Genomic DNA, 21,875 nt, shown 5'->3' with positions numbered 1-21,875 from the left:
TAGGAACAGTTTTAACTAATGGACAGGACCTGACATCAGACAGCAATAACTATAGATGAACACCGTGCATGGTACAAAAATATATATACATTTTATTCAAGAAGTATATTTGTCATTAAAATGCAAACATTTTTGTTTTGTTTTGTGTTTTCTCTGTGTATGTGTGCCTCCACTGTACATGTGATGGTCACTCTACCTATACAGAGTCATATACATTTTTGTTCATATCACAGTTCTATACATTTCAAGAAAATTCATTATTTGGGAACTGTATGGGGGCTGTTTAAACACACTAATCGTTGCAGTTTAAAAACATGGCTAAATGTAACAACTACGCACGTTTCGGCTGGGGGCCTTCATCAGGAAGCCATGTAAATATCCGAATGAACCTGGATGTGGGTGGTACAATTTCTCACGAAGACAGAGGTCAAAAAGTGGTCCAGAAGATGGGGTGATGTTCTTGAGATTCTGTCTTGATGTGCCAAGTTATATGAAGGTATGGATATTGAGCAGATGAGGGATCCGGGTAGGTGTATATGACTCTGTATAGGTAGAGTGACCATCACATGTACAGTGGAGGCACACATACACGGAGAAAACACAAAACAAAACAAAAATGTTTGCATTTTAATGACAAATATACTTCTTGAATAAAATGTATATATATTTTTGTACCATGCACGGTGTTCATCTATAGTTATTGCTGTCTGATGTCAGGTCCTGTCCATTAGTTAAAACTGTTCCTAATTATCCTGTTTTTCCAACCACTGTATACATCCCGAATTAGGAACTCTAGTCGGGGATACCCCTTCCTTTCTTGCATATATTGACTCATTGACAGTGTGTCACTTAAAAGATGGCGCAATGTTAGTGCGTCCCCTGAGAGCAGCCCTCTGGAGGGCACAAAAGAGGTCCTTTGAACCCCCCGGACATTTGGATATTTGGAGGGGTATTTATAGAGCGCAACGTTCGCTCCGGAAGGAGCATCATGGACATCCCCTTGCAGGTGGGTGCAGCCACTGACTGCACCCACCTGCAAGGGGATCTCTATTCCCCTTGAAGAGTGCAGACAGGTTGCTGCCTGCACAGTGAAACACGGAGCGGCTTCAAAGCTCCTGCTCCTTATTTCATGTGAATGTGCTGTCCCCAGGGCAGCACGAGTTTGTAGCTGCCCTGGGGTCAGTGCATTCCCCATCATAAGGTGAATTCTCCTTCAAATCGCCGGACACAACTTTTTTAAAGGTGTGCCCAGCACAATGAAGGACGATGCACCGCATGTGTAATGTCTAAAGAAAGCATGACAGTGTGCAGCAGATAGAAAGCACTCTATTTGTGCCCCTAAAATCAGGAAAAGGGCTCAAGAATTCTCGCTCATGAAGCACCTTCTTCAATACTTGCAGAGCTGCTTCTATGCCAACTCCAGTACAGACCTGTAAGAAGCTTTTATATTCACTCGGTCAGTAACGTCACGTGGGGTCCCTCTCTGATGTATGAGGACCTCAGTCAAAAGAAAATCAATCACCTTGAATACATTCTGAGGTTGCTCCAGTATACAACACTATCTAGTGGAAAGTGATTTACTTACCTTACCATGAATAGAAAGCAAAAATAAGTGAGGCCTGCTTTTGTGATACATACCTACATTGAGCAGTGGCAGCATAGGGCTCTGAATAAAGAGAGCCCTCTGGCAAACATCCCTATCTCCCCACCCATTTGTGACAATGCTGAGCTTGTATGTCAGCCTACCTGAGGCCCATTTCCTTAGCTAATCACCTTGTTAATCTCCTATCACTACCTAACCTCTGAACCACTCAAATACCCACCCTTTGCCCCATCTACAATGTAAGCAAAAGTAACAAACGATGGATGTAATGCTGAACAATGCAAATGTTCACCCCAGTCACAAAGATCTGGGTTTAATCCACCCCACCCCAGTTTGGACCCAGCCATATGCAAATCAGTCTTGAACCTGGTCTGCATGGGAACAGTCCAGCATAAAACTGGACAAAGGACATGAGAGTAACCTCCCCTCTGTCCAGACCCTTTCCTTAGGGTACTTAAGGGCTCACCTGAGTGTAGGTCCCTAGATTTGTTGTGGGATAAGATTCTGACAGACACCACTGCACTTCTACCGTCTGGGCATCGTGGACTTCGCTGGACTTCATTTGGGCCTGTCTTTGTCTCCCTTCCAATCTGCTGCATTGTCTGTGCCTGTGCATTATACAGGAACCTCCAAGGCCTGTGAAGCATCAAAGATACCTGAAGTAATCTCCCTTGGAGTGAATGAGTCACTCCCCTGCATTTGCAGGCACCGCAACTAAGTCAACCGGTCTGCAGATCCTGAGCTCCTCCAGACTCTGTGGGCTCTGCAACACAGGTGTTGATTTTTCACGAGGCCAGTATTCCTCGTGGGGGTTGCAATGACTAAACCACTGTGTACCACACCCAACTTGAAGTTGCAAAGGCTTGTTGGCTTCTTTGAGAAGATCTTCGGGCTCCGAGTAGCCCCAACCTCGACCAGAATCTTTACCTACACTACATTGTGCGTGTGCACCGGGGCCTGCATCTTTTGGTGAGCCGCTTGGGGTCCTCTTGCGACTCTAGGGCCTCCAGCCTGGGCATCCATTTGCGGGTCACACTTGTTTCTTTTGGGCTCCCTGATTGCTCAGGCTTGTCCTGACTCCCCTGCCTTTGGTGAGTGCCCTGGACGTTGCTAGTTCCGACGTTGCTCCTTCTTTGATTCTTGCGTGGCTTGCCTTTGCCAAGGATTGTTGGTGCTCCCTCCAGACACCGACCCCTCAGCACTCGAGATCCTGGTCTTTCTCATCATCGCCTGGTCCTCACAGCTGCAGAGTCAAGGTCATCATCTTTCCTGAAGCACCCGACATGGGAGGTCATTTGTCATCCAAGTTTCCTGGTCACCCCTGAGTGACATGAAACTCTGTTCCCTCTGCTTTCAGGTACTCCTCTTCAAGAGTCCACATTTGCATTCCCACAATCACTTTTTCCTCTTCTAGCAGCAGCACGTTCCTGAAGTCCTCCATTGGGTCTGGCGGTGGTTTCCGACATCACTTCACACATATGCACCTGGTTTCCCTGGTGTAGGTAACGTTGTTACTAGGGTTCCATGGGTGGGGTGGCTCTCAAACCTTCTGTCTTCCACACAGTTCAGTTGGGGTCCACTGGGAAGGGTCCTTAATCTTTACAAATCCAACCACGACTTGCACATAGACTTATACGGAGCACGCAGTCGTGTTCCCACACTGCACACGCTCTTCATATGGTCTCTATCTACTTACCTTGGGTGGTTCTGTGGGTCGCCTGCAATTCTAAGTCCTCTTGACACTGTCTTGATCTGAGTTGTGGTTCTTATTCCACTTTCTTAGTATAAGGTTTGGTCCCCCCCTTTGGCCACTGTGTATTTCATACTATTTACTGAGTTTCTTCGCTAAAGTATTGTGCGCATTGTGTTTATCTACGTGTTGGAGATACTTGAACATTCTAGAGAGTATTATATAATAAATACATATTTATAGAAATATGGGGTTCTTTCCACTTAATCTATACAATAAGATTGCATGCTAGTAAAATAAGCTACTTTACACTCCTTCTGGACTAAGCTTGAAGGCTGATCTCCACATTTACCACTTAGAGAGCTTTCTAAGGTTGTCTAAGACCTCTTATATCACCATAGGGGTTGTCTGGACTGGTGCAAGGCGCCGACTTACATCAGTGGACATCAGATACCAGGCCAGCCTCTCACACATGGTCTCCAGTAGCAACCTTCCTCACACAAGTACAAAATCAATATTGTCATTTTCTTGTGCCTTTAAAAGTAAATGGAGGAAAGAGACAGGTATAGAAGGGAGAAGAAGTGAAAGAGGAGGTAGGATTAACATGGGGATAGAGGTCAGTGTAGATAAAAAAGGAAGAGAAGGTTTTAAGCAAAATAACGGAGAGAAATAGAAGAGAAGATGAAGAGAGTATTACACACAATAGGAAACAGGGGAAGAAACTTGGGGAGCAGGCCAAGGAAAAGAGGGTGGTGAGAGAAGAGGGAAAGGAAAAGAGGAAAAAGATGTAAGTAAGGATAATAGTGTAAATGTATGGTAAGTAAAATGGAAGTAGAAAAAAGGAGGTTTGAGGACATTAAGAATTGAGAGAAAGGATGAGAGCAGGATAAAGACCGAAAAATGAGGTAGGAAAAGGAAGGCTTACAGATGGAGAATTTAACATGCAAGTAAAAGCTCTAGAAAGAAGGAGGACGGAGAAACCAGAGAAGGAAGTGGGAGACAGGGAGAATAGAAGCATGAGAAGAGGTGAAAAGAAAGGACAGAGAATGTGAAGGACTGGAGTGAGAGAGGGGACGAAAACAAGAATCATCTATAGAGCAAATGTGACGAACAGAGAGATGGTACTAGGGGATAAAGAATGATAGGAAAGAACAGGAGAGCAGAAGAAAAAGTCTGAGAATGAGGAGCATTAAGGCAGAGGCGTAATAGGAAGGAGAGATGGGCAGAATGAGTTCCAAAAGGAAAACAATATTTTATCATACAATACAATGTGGCGGGAAACATCCTTTACAACGCAACTTTTACAACGCAGTGCTTTTACAACGCAGGTTTTACAACGCATTGCACTGGGGGGCGCTCTAGGATAGGGAATAGTTTTTAATTTACTATCCAACACCTTTCCTACTTCCACGGAGACTGGAGTTGGAATAGTAAATTAAACTATTCACTATCCAGCACCCCAAAGCGCTATGCGTTGTAACAGCATGCGTTGTAAAAACTGCGTTGTAACAGCATGCATGGTAAAAGCATGCGCTGTAATGTCATACATCCCATTGTGGCTCCTCTAAATTCCCACCGAGCTTTTGGGGATCTTTTGACCCTTGGTATTTCATGCATGGAGGTTAAGTGTACAATTTGTTTTGCATATTAGGAGCACTTACTCACTTTCCTTTCGTTAATAAGGTCTTGGTTCCTATTATTGGGCAAAATAAAGTCCCACTGCTTCAAATATTCCTACAGTAAGCACCTGGTACAGTAGCATGTTTATCAAACTACAGTCTGCACTAAAACTGTTTTGTTTATCCCCCAATATTGGCAGTATTTGTTCCATTGTGATGGAGGTGAGATAGCAAACGTTGTTGGCTCTAACTATTTTAGGCTAAATTTGCCATGACCCCAGTTACTTTCTCTTCTATCCTATTTTACAGGCTGAATCCAATCATGTCCTGATGACGACCCAGTTTTAATTAATTCCTTTTTTTTAATTTTATTCTTTGACATTTTAATAACACAACCAAGTAAATTGCAGTCCAAACAGAAAGAGCAATACAGATACTCAGAATATAGAAACAGTCTGAGCAAGGCGATCTCATTTAAAAATGTCAGTGTAAGGAAAGATTGTAGAAAAATATGGTGGTAAAGTTGTGGGCTCTAGGCCCACATACTTTGTAAATAAGAAACACCCACACACTTGGGTATTATACTTAGGATTGGCCACAAGCACGTGCACTAACCTAACCAGGTACCTCTGGGCCCAAACACAGTGCTGATGAAGTCCAGATTCTCAGGCATCATGCTAGTCAGGTGGCAGTCCACCTATGTGATGTTGATCAGTCCAGTGTGCTCTTGCTGTGATCCAGGTAATCGTTTACAGTTCAAACTTGTCGCATCAGGAGCACCGGTGGAGTCCGTTTTGAATGCTTGACAATGATGTTGCTTGATCCCCCAGAGACAGTTTTGATGTGCTGTGACCTGTTGTAGTCTTGGTTACACGGACTGGCTACCTCCTGGAATCCATTGGTGGGGCAAAGTCAAGTTCATCTCTCACGCTTGGGTGATGCCACGGACTGCATATGTTTCTGCATCTGGACAGCCACAAAAACACCTTGGAGCAACTAACTAGTCACTTGTGTAACATTAGGGGTAGATGTGCCCTGTTCGGAACATGTTCTCGCTACCAAGATCAGGATGCAAACCAGGTGAGCACGTGGCCACTGGTTCTTCAGATTGTCACTAGTGCTTCTTGTCAATTTGTATGGCAATGGTGCAGGACTCCAGTTTTGTTACCTGATGCTCCCGGGGTGGTTGTGATGCACATGGCAAATGATGGAGAGGTTGCCATTAGATGACTTACACAACAGGTGGCGATGGCTTGTATGGAGGAAGGGTGACTGGAGGGACTTTGCAGCCATGTAGCTTGCTGTATACTTGGTGAACCTCTTCTTTGGCATTTACGTTTGCAAGGAGGGATGCCATTTTCTTTAAGAAACCAGGGATAGGTGGCTGGATGGTCACACTGTGAAGCGTCCGGCAGATACACAGTTCGTGCATGCAGGTGGCTTATGTGTGGTACTCCCCGCTGAGCTGTCTCCCGTGACATCACCACACCCCAAGGGTTGGCTTGTGTTACTAGGTGCACTCAGATAGTGGTACGAGTCTTCGTTCTTGTCCCCTTGTTAATTTCTTCCGCTCACCTGTGGTTGTCCGTTCTTTTCTGTGACCGGAACGTCACACTCCTTACTCTCCACTTCTTTTCTTCTTTACAATGTGGCAACGTGCCATGCTCTATTCTTCCTCACTTCTTGGTGTAATGTGGCATCCGGCCACATGTCTTCTTTGCACATGCTGCAAAGTGGTGACAGGCCCATGTTGTCAGAACTTCTCACGGGGACTTCCTGCAAGCTCTGCCATGTCCATTGGACTGCGCATCTTCTCCAGTCACAGCCTAGTCGCAGGTCCGGTCCTGTCTATACTACTGGGCTTCTTCTCAGGCGCATAAGCCATTTTGTGAACGGCAGTGGAGTTAAGTATGTTTTAATGGATCCGGTCTGCAGTCTCTTCCACACCTTGCTTTTCCTCAAAAAAGTATTCTGGGTACAACTCACTATCTCTGTAGGAGGTGAGGGTCTCCTTTCATTTTCAAGTGTGGCAGCTTGCCACTCAGAGACATGCAACTCTCCTCAAGCCTGCAATGGGCCGATGCATGACACAATTTAAGGCAGTGTTGGGGGCACTCCCTAATTAGTCTTTGACCCTCTGCTGTGCAGTGCTAGTGCAGCAAGGGTGAAAACTATCTCCTTTCTGTGTTGAGGCCACACAGCCCTACTCTGGGATCTCCTTCACTGGGATCCTTTTGGTGCTTTGCTTCATTGATGGCAGGTACCCTTCTTTCCGCCTCCTCTTCGCTCCGGGATGCAGTACTTACACCACAAGGCTGTGCTGTTGCGGCGCTGTGTCCGGCATAGGTTTCTGCGTAGTAGGGTTGGTCACTGTGTGACATTCTTTTTGATGGGCCAACAGGTGCCATTCGGTGCTGGGGGAGCTGGCTGGCACAGGCTCCTTTGTGCAGTTATTCATTGTCTGTGAGCCCAAGTGAATGCTCAGTCTGTCTCATACCTTGCACACGGTGGCTCCACCTTCATCTCTTGTACCAGCCACTGACAACCAGGAGGTGCTCCTCCACCACACTCCTTTTAATTTAATTGCTCCAGTCTGTGGCAGAGCTTGTGCAGTGATGGGTGTAATGGTGCTGGCCAATGCAGCATTTCTGCTGTTAGAAGCACATAGTCTCTTCAGATGGCCACTGGAGGGTATTGTTGTACCACGGGACTGGAACAACTTCTCACCTTCAATGCCCCAGGTCAACCTTCTGCCTGGCTCAGCGTGCAGTGGTCTTGGTGCTCTTTGGCTGCCGCAGTCTCCGTTGGTGCATGGGAGACAGTGAGTTGTTATTGCAGTTACTTGGGGCTGCTATGGCGGCAGGTGCAGTTGCTTCCCTGGTTCAGTCTGGGTGTGCATGCAGACTGGGCACTGCTCATGGTCCCTGTTTCCAATGGAATTTGGGTGGAGACATGAGCCTGGAGCCTCATGCTCCTACCCACTGATTTTGCGCTGAGACAGATTGTGTAAGCGTAATGCAATTTCCTTTACTTGCTTCACTGTTTTCAGTGGCTATTTGTGCTTTACTGGTTATGGAGGGGGGGTCACTTAGTCTCTTTTATTTGGAGATGCAACCTTTTGTGGTGGCTCTTTTATTGCACTTCGGCTCTTTTATTGGCAGAGTCCTCTGGCCGGGGACGCCTTTGTTGGATGGATGTGTGGTGGGTGTATGGGCCAGCCCTCATGGGAGAGCCTGGTAAAACACTAGATTGTGTCCAGCAGGGCAACACATTGGTGAGCAGCTGCACTTTGTATCAGGAAGATATGCTCCCAAAGGGCGAGCATGAGAGAGAGTGCCCTGAGATACGCCATAGAGAGGATCGGACTGGTGCCCAGATATCAGAGAGGCAGGAGGAGGGAGGGGCTAATTCAGAACAGTGGTCAATCATGTCCTGGCAGGATGCTGCATCTTGGAGCCAGTGCAAGACCGAGAAGGTGCTTTTATGCATGCAAACTATGGCAAGCACTAAATGTAAAGGGGCGAGATGCTGGCATGAGACCGGAAATGCTGACGTGTCACCAAACAGGGCTACCTGGGGGAACGGTAGAAGTTTTATGTCTAGAATATCAGAGAGGAACTGAAATGTGTAAATCCCTAAAAAACACTAGGCCTGGGGAAGGCCAGGCCATAAGTATAAAATCAGCCTTAATGAGGCTACATCTGTGGCACTCAATTGCATTATGCCTGGCAAATTGGGAGTGTTTAGCAGGAGTCTAATAGTTTTGGTGCAGGTACTTGAACTGTATTAACTTCTGTTCATAATTGAAATGGATGTTTTTAACTTGCCATTTACGCAGTGCCTCAGGCAGAATGTCTTATCATGGAGGTTAGATAACTGGAGATATGAGATGGAGTGTCTCATGCCCGTCCTTCAGATGTAAGAAGTGTAATTTCTGGTGGAGCAAGGGGAATGAGGGTACAGTCGCCTGGAAAACATATTATAGCAGAAAGTACCAAAATGGCGCCAAGGCGGTCACACCTTGAAGGAAGCAGAAGGCTTGCAGTGTGATAAAAGTGTCATTCACAAATACATATCCCAATGTGGGGAGACCCATCTGGTAAAGGTGAAAGTTCCTTCATGGCTTTCCCACCTGTGGGTGGTAGCATAGGAATGTCCTTGAATGGGAGTAAGGGCGAGTATGAGTTCCCCTTGTGCAAGCCACATGAACGTTCCCTCCTGGAAAGTAAGTGCAAGGCACCAAAATTAGGTTGTGCAATTCGCAGCACTAAGCAGAGCTGCCTAAAAAGCGAGTGGGTTTGAGCTTTAGCCTGTTTCATCCTGACGTGCATAGGCGCAGTCAGCATTGGGATCCAATATTTTAAACATTGAGCCTGTGCTGCAAGGTAATAAGAACGGAAATCAGGCAATGTAGAGGTTGTATGAGAATTTCATAGCGTATTCTAGGTTGGTCACCCCTCCAGATTTAATCAAGATAAAGTTTGCTTCAGCTGATCAAAAAAGTGCAGTGTGAGGTGGATCAGGAGGTTCGGAAATGGGTATACAAATTTAGGAAGCATAACCATCTTCTTTAATGAGATGCTCCCCAGAAGGGGCAGAGGAAGGAGCATTTACTGCTCCACCCTAGCATTTAATGTTTTGGGGTAGTGCCAAAGTTGGCAAGGATCAGATCATCATAATCATGGGAAACCCATATCCCAAAGTCACTTAGGCCATCAGGGCTTCATTTTAGAGGATAATCCAAGTTCGGGCCTGGGTATCCCTCCTTGAGTGGAAAGATCTCAGACTTAAACCAACCGATGGAGAGGCTGGAGTATCCCCCAAAGTGGACAACCTCGTGGATAACAGGCTCAAGTATCTGGGCATTCAATTTATAGGATGATGTTGTCCGCATACATCAAACAGATTAAGGATTGACCACTGCGGCACAACTTTCTGTGTGAGTGACATTCCTGTACGTAGTAGGCCAGAGATTCTATAGCTAAAGTGAAGATCAATGGGGACCGAGGATAGCCCTGACGTGTGTCTCAACCAACATCAAATATGGATGAATAGAGTTTATTCTCCCAATCTCTATCCTTGGGGCAGTGTACGGTAAGTTAATAAGAGATAACAACTATTTAACAAGACTGAGTCTACAAAGCATTTCAATCCTGAATGGCCAATCCAAAAATTCAAATGCTTCTCCTTCTCTGCATCCAGCAGGACAGTGACCGACAGAAGCAGTGTACAGGAGGGCCATCAACGTATGGACATTGAAGGAAGAAGAGGGTTGTGGAAAAAAGCCACACTGGTGGGAGTACCAGGAATGGCGTTAAGGGCTGAAGCCTCTGAGCAACAATCTAGGCAAATATTTTGTTGTTGGTGTTTAAGAGTGAGAGGGGCCTATACGAAGTAAGGTCTTTTCGGGCTTAAGGAGGACAGTGATCGTGGTCTCCATGATATAGTGTGGTAAGGTGCCTTTTATGATCACTTCAGTATACATATATAGGAGTCATGGGGCCAGGACAGCAGTGTAAGCTTTATAAAAGTCAACGGGTAGATCGTCAGAGCCAGGAGTCTTACTGTTCGGGAGATTCTCAATGGTATCTCAGACGTCTTTGCTTGTTATTGGAGAATTAAGACTTTCCCTGACATCACAGTCAATTCACCCCAGTGCCCTTGGTCTAGATATGCAGAAAGATCAACATATCCCCTGTGTGGTCTGGAAGCATAAGGCATCCATAATATCATTGAAATGCCTTAAGTATTAAGAACGTGCCAGTTTGAAACAGCACCCACCTCACTGATAGGATAGGATAGGATATTATTTATAAAGAGCACTAATACCCGAGGGTGTCAAGGCACTATAGCAGACAAAAGAGGAGGAAGGTTAAACAAAGTGAATCTGCAACAACCTAAGATGAGAAAACCCAGGTTTTCAGATGTTTTTAAAACTGGATAAGAGTCCGTGTTGGAGATAAAGGTGGGTAGAGAATTCCATAGCTTGGCGGCTGCTACCGAGAAGGATTGGGAAACATGAGAATCATATGTTTTTCCGAGAGGAGGATCTCAGGAGCTTCCCAGGAGTATACCATTGAAAAAAAGATTTCAGATATGGCGTATCCTTACTATGCATGGCCTTGAATACCATGCTTAGAACCTTACAGCAGATACGCCTCCTGATGGGGAGCCAATGCAGGGAGCAAATCCCATTCCTGGTTGAATGGAGCTGGGGAATTTTAAGAATCAGCCCACTGCTGCGTTCTGTACCACCTGGAGCTTATTAAGGGAGACTGCATTGAAGTTGAGGTACAGAGAGTTGCAATAGTCCAGCCGAGAGGCAACCAGAGTGATGATGATCAACTGGTGCCGTTCGGATGGAACAAAACCTTTCTCAAAATCCGCAGAATATAAAAAACAGGTACTAACAGTGCAGCTGACCTGTGTGTCAAAGCTCAAACCATCATCAAAGATATACCCCCAGATTTTTAGCTGTCCTAACAGAGACATGGAGGGGACCACAGGCTGCCAGCCACCAGGCGTTTGACCAGATGGAATTCTGCGAGCCAAATACCAGCACTTCTGTCTTGTCTGCGTTGATCTTCAGTGAATTGTCCTCCATCCAGGAAAATAAGGCTGGACATACACTGTTTGAACCTCTCAGATACCGATTGCAGGTCATTTGAGATGGAGAAGATCATTTGTGTGTCGTCCGCATAAGATAGCACCTGAAATCAAGAGGACCGCACCAAATAGGCCAAAGAAGTCACAGAAATATTGAACCCTGGGGCACCCCACAAGGAAGACTAAAGGCCTTGGATCCAAGGCCTCCACAGCTGACGATATGGGCGCTGTCTGACATAAATTAATGGAGAAGCTGCAAGGCAATCCCAGCGACTCCCACTTGCCACAAGCACTGAGCCATATGCACCAGAAAGACGGTGTTGTATGCTGCAATGAGGACAGACTCAGTGCTGTGACCGACGTGGAACCCGTTCTGAGAGAGAACCAAGATCTCCTGGGATTCAACATACTCCCATCAGTTCATTATTGATGAATTTCTCCAGGATCTTAGCAGGGGCTGGGAGAAGAGAAATTGGGCGAATATTCTTCAAATCCGGGGGGTCAGCGTTAGGTTTTATGAGAAGCAGTGAAACAATGGCTTCTTTCCAGATGAGTGGATAACTACCAGATTGGAATGTGTCGTTAAACACATTGCACAGGAAATTGGCCACTGGGTCTGGAGTCAATTTGAGTATTGAGGACGTACATGGGTCCTATGGAGAACCCGATTTTAGGCCCAGCAAAAGTTCTTTCGTTTGCTGAACTATAATCTGTGAAAAGGTGGTAAAGAGATTCTTCCCGGAATCTGAGCTTAGTCCACAACAGCCGGTTCCTCCCCCTCAGAGGAGACGAGATCTTGAACAATCTTAAGGACCTTGCCTTGAAAATAGACTGCAACCTTATCACAGAAGTTTCGAGAGGGGTTCCGCAACTGTGCACTCGGTGGCTCAGATATATCCTTTATGACCTTAAACTTGTGATATGTGCTCACGAGTAGAAATCCAGACAAGAGTCCTATCCGACCCATCTGCCTCTCAGAAAGCCTTCTCCTGAGCACCCTGTCCTATGTATAGCACCTCCTGTTCTGCCTCTTCTCTATATTCCTGCAATGTATCTTGCAAGTGTGCCAAGAGTGCCTTGTCTGTCATAGTGAAGAGGTTGGTCTCCAGCTGCTTAAGCCAGGATAGTCTGGACCTAATGGATTTCAATGCTAAGGCACTTTTGGAAATACTCATTTCTCGATGTAGACATTAAAGGCCTCCCAAGATGTGGTGACATTACCAACCGAGTCCCATTGAGCTGAAAATACTCAAGTAGGGCAGTGCAAACCTCGCTGCAAAAGAAATGCGTTACTTACCTGTAACTGCAGTTATCCAGTATTGGTATCTTTCATAGATTCACATGCCTGAATCATTCCCAGTCGTCGGGGTGGGAGTCCCCGGTATATAAAATAGTAATGTCCTAGAGACATACATACAAACTAATAGGCCAGAGGCCTCACATTAGTAACCTATCTGAGTCCTTTTGTGAAAAGGACCAAACTTTGGCCAGGAGCCAATCAGCTACTACCACCCTCTAGAACCTTCCTGGAAGGAGCCCTAGTCCCTCAGATTTTCGTAAGCACCGTGCTAAGCAGTACCCACTGAGAGAACCAAGGTGAGCCCTTCCAGGGGAGGCGGGCGGGTTGCATGTGAATCTATGAAAGATACCAATACTGGATAACTGCAGTTACAGGTAAGTAACGCATTTCTTATCCAGTATTATGGGTATCTTTCATAGATTCACATGACTGAATCAGAGTAGCAAGTAGTAGGCAGCGGGAATTAACTTAGCCTGGGGCTGGGCAAGATGGCCGCTGTGGCTTTGTAGAAGTCAGTCGCTAGATCCCTCTCTCCCACCCTAGATGGAAACGAGTTTGTGAATACGGTGAACACGGAGATACGGGGATGTGGATATTGGTTGGTGTACTATCCCGATTTACAGCAGGATTTCGCTGGACAACTTTTGTTAACAGAGGGCAGCTCTTTTCGATTGCTGGAGAAAAGCAGTCTCTGCTTCTGAAGTAGCTCGCAAGATGTCACAGAGAAGCAAAATGAACAAAGACAAGGATAAATCATCCGGGCCGATTAAAGCCCAAGCAGTAAAGGAGGGCGCGATTCCAAAGATGCTAGGAAATATTGTTAAGAAACAGTCGGATCAGATTAACCGACCCGCTAAAATAACCTTGCTAAAGAATACGGAGAAACAAGAGAAGAAGCTCGAACCAAAGCCTGAGACCCGACTTACAGCGAGCAAAGCTGCGAGAGAGACAGTCTTAGAGACGGAAGCGAAACGCCAGCGAGCACAAGCGCTCACAACAAAGGAACAAATGCGGCAAGCTACATTACCGGAATCGTTTTCAGCAAAGTCACTCCCGCTCATTCAGGTACAAGCGCCTGACCCCCGGCAGCTCGGTGCAGCGAGTGGCGATCCACTTCCAGGGCAGAATGATACAGGATCTCCGAAATTAGCAAACGGGCTCGATGCAGATGCCGGAAGCACAGCGCAGCAGCAAACCGCGAGGACGCAGAGCGTCGAGGGCCCGGTTGCTGGGCAACCACGGGAGGCTGCAGGGAACAGCACGCAGCATGCAGAGGAGAGCGCGGAGGGTGAGAAGACGAGCGAGGAGGACGCCAGCTCAAGAGGTAATGCGCTGGAACAGCTTGAAAAGCACAATAATACTCAAATGTTAGACGCATTGAGAAACGTGGAACTTGGGATTAGCGCTAAAACTTTACTGCACACTGTTCCAAGCTGGGGAAGTACACAGAGCCTAAGGGATCAGCAAGAACTTGTATATGGTCAGGAGAATGGTAGAGGAGGAGGAAGAGATGACAGAGGCGCCAGGGGAGGCTCGCCCGAGTTCTTTTCAGTTAATGAGGGATCTGATACTACAGACATTAGCGGGCCAGAAAACGAGGAAGAGGGAACTAGCACGGATCAGTCATCAGATTCTGAAACAAGTAAAGACTCTAGGGACCAAACGACTAGAAAGAAAAAAAGAGCTGGAATAAGAAAAGAAGGAAGAGGGTCTAGAAGCAGCATGAATAAAAAATTGTCATGGGACTATTCTGCAACATCAGAGACATATCAAGAAAGAGATCAGAATGAGGGTGAAAATGAGGAAACAGGGAAACCGCAAAATGTGACACTGGAAATGTTATTCGGCACTTTGAAACAGATGCACTCTGAGGCCAGAGCAGAAAGTAGGAGAGCAAAAAGAGACACAAAGAAGTTACAAGCCTCTCTTAGAAGAGTAAGTAGAAAACAGGAAGAGGTTGAAGCAAGGGTGACGCAAGTGGAAGAAAGAACTGGTAGAGTGGAGGATGAGGTAACAGACTGGAAAACATTCAAGGCAGAACAAGAAAAAGTGGTGGAGGACTTGCAATGGAAGTTGGAAGACTTTGAAAACCGTCAAAGGCGAAGCAATGTGAGACTTTTGGGACTGGAGGAAGGGCGAGAGGGCCAGGACCCTAGAGGTTATGTGGTAAAAATACTCACTGAGGCTTTTCCAGATTCTAAATGGCAATGGGACCTAGAGGTACAGAGGGCTCATAGATATCCTATGTTCAGAAAGAAGATCCATGGTGGGCAGGAAAAAGCATTACCAAGGGCTATGCTGGTTTTTTTAGGGAACTTCTTAGCAAGACAGGAAATAATCGACAAGGCTAGGCCTGATGCTAGAAAGACGGCTGATGGGAACACCTTCTTTGCTAGGCCTGATTTCTGCCATGTCACGGTGGAAAGACGGTGGAAATTAAGGCAGTTGATAACTCCCTTCCAAAAACAAGGGGCGGAAGCCTATCTGTTATATCCGGCAAGGTTGAAAGTAATAAGGAAGGGGTACACAAGGATGTTCACATCAGAGATAAAAGCGGGGGAATACCTTGAAGAGATCTCGGAGTTAGGTATGAGAAGAAAAGAGAATAGATCTAGAACTCCGTCAAAATCCGCAACAGCCAGTCCACCAAAAACTCCGTAAAAATCTCCAAAACTAAGACAAACTAATGGTAATCAAGAGAGCAAAATATGTAAAGTATACAAAGTACAGTCAATAGATGTGGGTTCAGGGTGGGGGAGAGTAGCGACTCTGCAGACTACAGGGGCCACACATAGGTCTGCTAGACCTATTTGCCTGTGGTAAGGGGGGGGGGGATCCAGAGGGGAGGGCGACAGTGGGAGGGGAAGGGGGGGGGGTAAGGCACTCAGGTGATGGGCACAATCACAAGTTAAAGCACAACACAGGTAATAAAGGAAAGAAAGAATTGATGAATGACGTGTTTATTAGTTTTTTATTTAAAAAGGAAATAAAGAAGCAATTGGATAGGGGGAATGCGAGAGGGGAAGGAAAAAAACCAGATTTCGAATGACTTGTAAGATAGTTTCAGTAAATATTTGTGGGCTAAATGATTTAAATAAAAGGCTTAAGACTACTGCCTACCTCAAAACACTAAACCCGGACTTAGTATGTCTTCAAGAGACACACATTGAGGATTCTAAGGCTTACCTACTAGAGCAGTTAGGTTTCAACATACTAGCAAAAACTAATCAGAATACTAAGACAAGGGGGGTGGCCATCTTAGGTAAGAGATACGATACGCAGGTTAAGAGCAGGCAGACCAGGCAGACCCGAAGCAGAGGTCAGACCCGGGACCAGGGTTCGATTCCCGACGCGGCAGGGTGTTGAGCTCAAATGTCCACGGACTCGACAATTCTCGCTTCGGTGCCTGACCTAATCATGGGTTCACACTCTGCAACTCTGGGCATTAAGCTTGCTTAATCTCCACAACGGCCCCCCGCGGCGGGATGCCTGGCTTTCACCTTGGGGATGCCCTGTAGGGGCTATCTCACAGGGAAAAACCAGGACGGGTTCCCAAGGCAAGCGCGGAGATACCCCTTCGGGGGTCGATTCTGGCGCTATATAAGAAATATAATAATAAAAGAAAGAAGGTAGATCAAGGGGGTAGATGGGTTATAGCTGAATTGGTATTTAGAGGGGAGATTCTCACAGTTGTCTCGGTTTACGGATCTACAGGCGATGACCCCGAGATCTTTCAATATCTGGACACAGAATTAGCACAGTGGCCAGAACCAATAATAGTATGCGGGGATCTGAATTTACATGATGCAGACAGTAGTTTCTTAGACTATGGTAGGATTTATTCAGGTAGGAAAAAGAGGACTTACAGAGCCCTAGCAGAGATGGTAAGGAACAATTCACTAAATGATCCTTGGTTAAAATGCCATCCTAATATAGATGGAAGTACTTACTTTTCAGCCCCCCATCAAATATTGGTTAGGCTAGACTACTTTTTAATTTCAAGAAGTCTGATGAATAGTGTAAAGGTAGACAGGGAACCGAGGATCATCTCGGATCACAGCCCATTAGTTTTAACGGTGGTAATGGGACAAAGGAGAAACAAGGCAATAAGTCAGTGGACATTTGATAGGACACTACTACAGGACCAGGGCTATAAGGATAGAATGAATATCTGGATAAAGGAATATTGGGAGATAAATAAGGGTACAGCACCATCAGGGATAGTCTGGGACGCTTTCAAATCCGGGATAAGGGGGGAAACCCTGAGTTTTGTCATCAAGATGCAGAAAGAATCAAAAGCAAAAACTGAAGGAAATATTAAATTATTGAGGGAAGCAGAAGATACACTCATCGCAGCCATATCTTCTCACTCTCCGATAGACCAAATTCTATTGAGAATAGTAGCTCCTAAAGCGGAAGCCCTGGATGAGGTGGCGAAAAAGACAGTGGAGAAATATATGGCAAACAAAGAAAAGGCCTATGAACTTAATGAACGGGTAGGACATATACTAGCTGTGCGAGCTAGGCAAAGAGAGGGAATGGCTGATATTAAAGAAGTTAAGAATAAACAGGGGGATATTGTGAAGGAAGTCGAGCAAGTTAGAGAGGTTTTTAAACAGTTTTACGAGGAACTCTATGCACAGGATGGCCAGGAGGATGAGGAAGATATAAGAGCTTATCTCAGTGAAATAGACCCATCGGAACTATGTGAGCAAGATAAAAATAGCCTGGAAGAGACTATACAGGTGAACGAATTGGTGGAAGCCTTGGGGGATTTATCAGCTGGTAAAGCAGCTGGCCCGGATCAGTTGCCAGTAGAATTTTATAGAACCTTCAAACCAGTACTGCTAGAAGAAATGCTTAATGTGATGTTATTAGCACAAAAGGGTGAAGCTGTACCAGATTCATGGGGAGGTGCAGATATTATTGTAATTCCTAAAAAGGGTAAACCCACAGACCTCCCGGGCTCGTATCGCCCCATCACGCTAATGAACGCAGATGTCAAGGTGTTCTCTAAAATCCTGGCAAAAAGGCTAGCAAGGGTAATCGAAACGTTGGTAGCTCCCACACAGCATGGGTTCATTCCAGGAAAGGGAACAACACAACACACTAGGCAAGTGATTACGGTATTCGATGCTGCAAATACGTTAAAAGTCTCTACAGCTGCTCTGTTTTTAGACGCTGAAAAAGCATTCGACAGGGTTTCCTGGAGATACTTATGGGAGGTACTGAGATGGAATGGAATAGGGGCAGGATTTGTAAAGGCCTTGCAGACTCTCTATATTAATCCATCTGCCAAAATAAGGGTCAACAGAGGACAATCAACTGAAGTCAAAATCTTTAGAGGGACAAGACAGGGGTGTCCATCTTCCCCCCTGCTGTTTGCTCTATATTTAGACCCTTATATTCGGAGACTGGAAAATGATCGACAAATCCCGCCATTAGTTATTAACGGATGCAGATTTAAAACGTTAGCGTACGCCGACGATGTGGCTATTTTGACTGCACAACCTATAGTAGCTATTAGAGCAATCGAAGCTGAAGCGGGGCGATTTGGTCAATTTTCAGGGTATAGCCTGAACAGCACTAAAACTCAAATTGTTAAAAACCAGTGGACAATGTGTAATGACGACAGAGTGGTAGAAGCTGCAACCTATCTAGGGGTGAGAATTACAGCAGAGATTGATAACATTGTTAAAAGCAATCTTGATCCCTTGTTGACCAGCGTAAAAAGAGACTTGGAAAGAATGAACAATTTACATCTATCATTGGTGGGTTGCACAAACATTATCAAAATGATGATCTTTCCTACGTTCTTATATTTCTTTAGGGCCATACCACTGTTATTTGAATGCAGTTGGTTCAAGAATATAGAAGGCATATGTAATAGATTTATTTGGGCCCACGGCAAAACTCGGAGAGCGTACAGATATATGACATTACCTAGGGAAAGAGGGGGATGGGGTGCACCTGATTTTCATCTATACTATGTGGTTACTGTATTGCAATATATACAAGGGTTAATTGGGGGGAAGGTTGATGATGTAAGAATACAAGATCTGTCTACAAAGATTTATACTGTCGTATTAGGGCCAAATGCACAGAATTGTTTTTTAAAATGTACAGAATACAGCTACTTCAAGAGAACGAGGTTTAAAACTGTTAAGGCTGCAGTTACGATATGGAATGCTTTCTTAAAAAAAGTTAAAATGGGCAGATACAATAGATATGTTCTACTGCTGAATAATAGTTCGCTCCCGGGGGAGATTTTTGCTGATCAAACTATGATAGATTGGGCAGCGAGTGGTATTACGCAAATTGGGGACTTATTTGATCAAGAAGGCTTTAAGCAATTTGCAGACCTGAGAGAGGTATACGGTATAGGTAACAGGGACTTCTTCAAGTATTTACAGATTAGAAGTTACTTAAAGAATAAATCTGGAGGGCCAGTAGGCTTTAATAAGGTTGAAATAATGGAGAAAATTAGGATGTCAAGGGATTGCACAATTAGGTCTCTGTACGCAGCTCTGCTGAAAGAAAAGCAGGATGATTTAGAGAAATATAGTACAAAGTGGGCAGAGAAAATAGGGGTTGACTGCAATCGCTTTATCGAATCTTTAAACTTAGGCCGCATGATCTTGAGTGCTGCCCCTTTGCAGTCTCAACATTACAAGACATTATACTTTCTTTACTATACACCTGAGAAGATAGCAAAATGGGGAGGGAATACAGGTATAAATTGCCCTCGATGTAACGAGTTGGAAGCTGATAGCATTCATATCTTTGCAACATGCCCACAGCTATTCTCACTGATCAAGGAGATAGAGGGATTCTTAGAAAGATCCTTGGGGATCATAATTCGCCTCACACCATGTTGGATTATGTTAGGGGTAGCTGAACAGAACCAAGAAGAATTCGTAGATTTTCTCTTTGTAGTAATGGCAGTATATAGGCTGACAATAGCCCGGGCTTGGTTAGATAAAAATCCCCCTAAACTTCAAGACTGGTTGGCAGCCACGTTGTATGCCTTTAAGGTTGAGGAAAATGTCTATGCCCGGAAAGGAAGAAGAGGAAGAGAGTTGGGGAGGAGAATATGGGAGCCTATAAGCAAATGGAAAGAGAAGCAAAAGTAAAAAATTTGAAGGATATGTGTAATTACGGTTAGGAGTCTGATTAATATATGATTTAGTTGTATTAAAGTTTAAGTAGATATGAAGGGCTAAGGGAAAATGTGGTAATAACTAATCTACTGCAAATTGTGTAAAAGCTATGGTGTATTATTAATGTGCCTTTGTACATATAAGAAAAATAAAAAAAAATATAAAAAAAAGCAAGTAGTAGGCAGCACATTTCGCATAACATAGTATGTAAGACACCTGATAACAACTTATCAATAGTGCAACAAAAGAAACTGCAAACAGTATCAAGATAAGAAATGTGCAATCAGTAGGATAGGAAAGGTGGGATGAAAGGAAGAAGGCTCACCTCTAATGGAATAGATGACGGAGCACCGCCTGTCCCACTGCTGCATCCTTCATAAGTTCAGAATCCAAGCAGTAATGCTTGGTGAACGTATGTGGAGTTTTCCATGTCGCCGCTCTGCAAATGTCGACAATGGGCACCCCAGAAAAGAGCGCCAAGGATGTGGAAACCGCTCTAGTGGAATGAGCCCGAACCTTGGCCGGCAGAGGATGACCCGCCTGTTGGTGGCAGAAGGCGATAGATGCAGATATCCATCTTGAGATGCTCTGCTTTGTCAATGGTAGGCCCTTCCTGGGCCTGCTGAAGGCAATGAACAATTGGTTGGATTTGCGAAATTGTTCTGTTCTATGAAGGTAGCATTTCAGACCTCTCTTCAGATCTAAGGAATGTAGAGGTCTTTCTGCTGGAGAGGATGAATCAGGGAAGAAAGATCTCAGGACAATAGGTTCATTCAGATGAAAAGCAGACGGAACCTTAGGTATGAATTTGGGGTTAGTCCATAGAATGACTCTGTCCTGTTTAAACTGAAGGAACGGGTCTTGAATGCAGAAGGCCTGCAGTTCACTCACCCTCCTCACTGACGTGAGAGCCAGTAAGAGAGCTGTTTTCCATGACAAATATTTGAGCTCCGCTTTATGTATCGGCTCAAAGGGGTGCTTCATCAATTGTGCCAGGACCAGATTGAGCTGCCATGTAGGTGGTAAAGGCCTCACTGGAGGATAAGTCCTGAATAAACCTTTTAGAAACTGCTTGATCAGTCTGTTAGACCATAGAGAAGCACCAGACGAAGAGTGTCTGAATCGAGATATGGCTGCCAGATGGACCTTGATGGAGGCATGAGTCAGTCCCAAGTTGGCTAGGTGGAGCAAGTAGGGCAGCAGTTGTGCCGGAGATGACGAGAACGGGTCCAGATTGTTAGCTTTACACCATAAACAGAATCTCTTCCACTTAAGGGAATATGTCTTATTGGTACTGTCAGCCCGGGCTAGGAGGACTCTGCAGTCCTGAGGGATATCTAGGTCCTGGAACTCTCTGAACTCAGGAGCCAAGCCGATAATCTGAGAGATGTCAGATCTGGATGCTGGACTTCCCCTGGTTCATGGTGAGGAGATGTGGGTAAGGCTTGAACGGCATCGGAGGCTCCAGCGATACAAGGTGGAGTTCTGTAAACCAGTGTTGGCGTGGCCACGCTGGGGCTACCAGGATCAAAGTGCAATGCTCTGCTTTCATCTTCCGCAGGACCCTGGGGATCAGGGGAAATGGTGGAAAAGTGTAGGCAAAGACGTTGCACCATGTCATCGAAAATGCATCCCCGAGAGACCCTTTCTGGGGAAACCTGCTTGCGTAATATTGGCATCTCGCGTTGATCTTTGTCGCAAACAGATCCAGGGGAGGCCTGCCCCATCTGGAGAACACCGCATCGAGGGCATGTTGGTCTAGCTCCCACTCGTGGCAGATAGAGCGTTGCCTGCTTAGGGAGTCCGCCAGGGTGTTGTCTGCTCCTGGGACGTACTCCGCCCTCAGCGAGATGTTGTATTGGAGTAGCCACTTCCAAATTTGATGCGATTCTTGAGA

The 21,875-nt window shown here is 45.5% G+C and overlaps 1 protein-coding gene across 6 annotated transcripts in view; it reads right to left on the bottom strand.

The window, feature by feature from the left end:
- Window positions 1–21,875, bottom strand: part of OSBP2 (oxysterol binding protein 2) — a 1,786,946-nt gene that overhangs the window by 107,749 nt on the left and 1,657,322 nt on the right. The window lies entirely within an intron of this gene.

Source organism: Lissotriton vulgaris, chromosome 11, assembly GCF_964263255.1.
Source record: "Lissotriton vulgaris chromosome 11, aLisVul1.2, whole genome shotgun sequence".
NCBI lineage: Eukaryota > Metazoa > Chordata > Amphibia > Caudata > Salamandridae > Lissotriton > Lissotriton vulgaris.
Note: the sequence above shows the minus strand (reverse complement) of the source record. Positions and strands in the feature narration are given on the sequence as shown.